We start from the raw sequence: 3042 nt of genomic DNA, 5'->3' as shown, positions 1-3042 counted from the left end.
GACGGGTCGAGAGCGTCCTGGGCCCAGGGCCTCCTGAGAGCTGAGTGTCAGTGGGGTCTCTCCAGCCCGCCAAGCCGGGCCCGGCTTCCTCTGGCCTTTCGCACCTGCTCTTCCTCCCAGGGCAGTGGTTGGCACGAGTGTCCTCCCTTCTGATTTAAAGTGTCCTGAAGGCTGCTGTCTCTAGCACACCAGGTAATAGCCCAGTGCCGCTAATAGTCAGAGCAGTCACCCCTGCTGCCCAGGGCCGTTCTTATGCCCGGTCTGTAGACAAGGAGACTGAGGCTGGGAGCTGGGAGGTAGGTTGCCCAAGGTCACACGGCCAGTAGGTGGTCGAAGCAGCACTGGCACACAGGCCATGGCACCTAGGGCCGGTCTGTGTGTGTGGCAACTAGCCCGGGTCTGTAGGGGCAGGCGCCGCAGCGGCAGAAGGGAGCGCGTGCGGGCGAGCGGAGGGTCGAGGCCACTTCCGGCCCTGTTGGGTGAAGCTGGGGATTCTTCGAGGCGCCCGCGTCCGCAGCTCCGCACTGATGGCAGTGGAGGAAGGTGGGTTTAAGTCAGTCTGAAGCACAGCAGGGAGCGATGTGCTGTTCAGCGCGTGGTGGCAGGCAGGAGCAGTCGGCGCGGTACAGGCAGCCGAGGGATGGGTGGCCGTGGCCCTGGAGGCCGGCAGTGCAGGCCGAGTCCCACGAGCCTCGGCAGCCAGGCCGAGTCCCACGAGCCTCGGCAGTGCCATCTGCAAGATGGGCCCCGGTGGCGGGCCTTGGCACTGACTTTGCCCTGGCTCCTCCCCACCCCTGTTGTGCCTCGTTTCCCCACCCTGGGGAGGCTGGCAGAAGCCAGGCCAAGTGGTGCCCGGCTGGAAAGCCCTCCCCTGCCTGGGCACCTTCTGTTGGGTGGGCGGTGCTGGCGGTGTGCCAGAGGGAAGGAGGCTTTGAGATGTAGAGGAATCCGGGCATCCTGGATGGCCCAAAGTCGGGAGGGGGACAAGTCCAAGGCCACATGGCTGAGTAGAGAGCAAAGCCCTAACCAGAGCCACAGGGCAGAGGGGGAAACGCCGAGGTCAGGGACTCCTGGGACTGGCAGGAGGACTCTCTGAGCACTCGGTTTCCAGAGACGGGTCCGAGTCACAGTTGTGCACGGGGCCATGTGGCCGGTGTCCTTGGAGAGAGCCCTCCATAATGAACAGCCTTTAGTCCAATGAGACGTTCTTTCCTGAGGCCACGGTTTCAGGCCCTTTCCAGAGTCACACTGCCTGGTGTGGTGGCCGCTGGCCCCGAGTGCAGATCGAGGCTATCTCCATCACTCCAGAATGTTCTTCACATGGTGCTGCTTTAGCCCAGACCCCGAATCGCCCCACACCCACTCCCCTGTGGCGTAGAGCCGGTCCCCACCCGGGGGCATCCCAGGGGAGCTCTGAGCACTTGCGGCCATTTGCAGAGGGTGTCCGCTGCTGGGCTGGCCTGCGCTGAGTGTTTGACAAGCACAGACGGGAAGTGCCAGGCAGGGGCTTGGGTGGGTTGCCTCACTGTGGCCACCTCTTGTCGGTGCGCTGGGTCCCAAGGATGATGCCCCTTGCTCACCACCGGTGTTGTGACCTAGGCCCTGCTCTTGGTTCCAGAGTCATGCACTTGAGCTCAGCAGAGCCACCCAGTGCAGACCTGGCCAGCCGGATGGAGACTGCCAAGGGCCCACCCTAGCTCTGAGACCCCGACAGCGTGGCCCCACCCCAGTCCCACAGCTTTAGCACCAGCGCAGACCCGAGTCCTCCCAGGGGCCCTGGAGCCACCTAAACCCATTCCCCTATGGCTCCCGGAAAGAGAACCGAGTCTCGGGGGGTTTTGGCCCCGCCCCGCCAGCAAGGAGGTTGCCTGGACTTGGTCTCATGCCGAGTCCTGCGTGCAGGCACGCCCGGCTGGGGGGGAAGCTCAGAGCTGGCCACTGCGTGGTGCTATGTCGGCCCGCCACGTGCCCGCACAGGGAGGAGATGGGCGAGGTGTTGTTTCCAAATCACGCTGCTTTCTTCCTATTTAAAAATAATGCTCAACGTGCATGCTCGTTGCAGGAAAGTCAGAGAAGTCAGAGAAGTCAGAGACGGAGGAGCCCCTCTGCCCAAGGCCCTGCGCCGGCCTGGTCCCACCCTGCCCTGCCAATAGCCTGTTTATTTCCGCATGACCGTAATTACACCATGGGCTCAATCGCACAATCTATTTTTTACTTCACTTAAGGATTTTCTTTATTAATCTAATCCCTCCCTAAATGACTTTTTTGACATGATCTAATCCCTCCCTAAATGAATTTTTTGACATGAATATAGTTCCACCTTTTTAAGATTCTGAAAGCAGCAAGTGCTTACTGCAAAAACAAAGAATGGACTGGAATGGTACAAAGCGAGCGCAGGGCCGCACCCCACATCGCACACCCCGGACTGCCCGGGCCGAGCTCCGTCGTTCCAGCTCAGCCCTGCTGAAGCGTGCTCTCTCGGGAGTGGACACTTCGCTTACTCCGGCGGCTACCTGGCGAGGCCCGGGCAGGCAGATGGTTCGCTTTACACCTGTGCTTGCCCAGCATGCTGGCAAGCCCCTTGCACCGCCCTGTCCCGAGGAGGGCGCCCAGATGCCGTTCGGCAGCCTTGCTGTTCCCGCAGCCTTGTGAGCACTAGGTCCGCTAGGTCCACGGTGCCTGTCCCTGGGTATCTAGGCCAGGGAGCTGCCCCTTCCCTCCCGACTGCTCTCACTGCTGGGAAGGGAGCATTTCCCATCTGTTTATAAATGTGTCCTTTTTCACAAAGAGAATTCTTTGTTCCCAACCTTTATTCATTGGGGTCTCCGTGTCTCTCCTGTGGGTTCGAATATACTTCATACGTGGGAACGGCGACGGTCTAGCTTACGCTGCGGACACCTTAGCTCCTTCGTCCTTTGCCCTTTTTTTTTTCCAAGCCAATGGTAAGCATTTCTTTTATCTCAGAATTTTGTGTGGCTTCTTCCATTGTTCCTAGGCTTGCGAAATATGTCAGAGAAATTTGAGAAGTGCTCCTTTCTGGGT

This window comes from Tupaia chinensis, unplaced genomic scaffold, assembly GCF_000334495.1.
Source record: "Tupaia chinensis unplaced genomic scaffold, TupChi_1.0 Scaffold144326_1, whole genome shotgun sequence".
In the NCBI taxonomy this organism is placed as follows: domain Eukaryota; kingdom Metazoa; phylum Chordata; class Mammalia; order Scandentia; family Tupaiidae; genus Tupaia; species Tupaia belangeri.
This window is presented reverse-complemented; position numbering follows the sequence as displayed.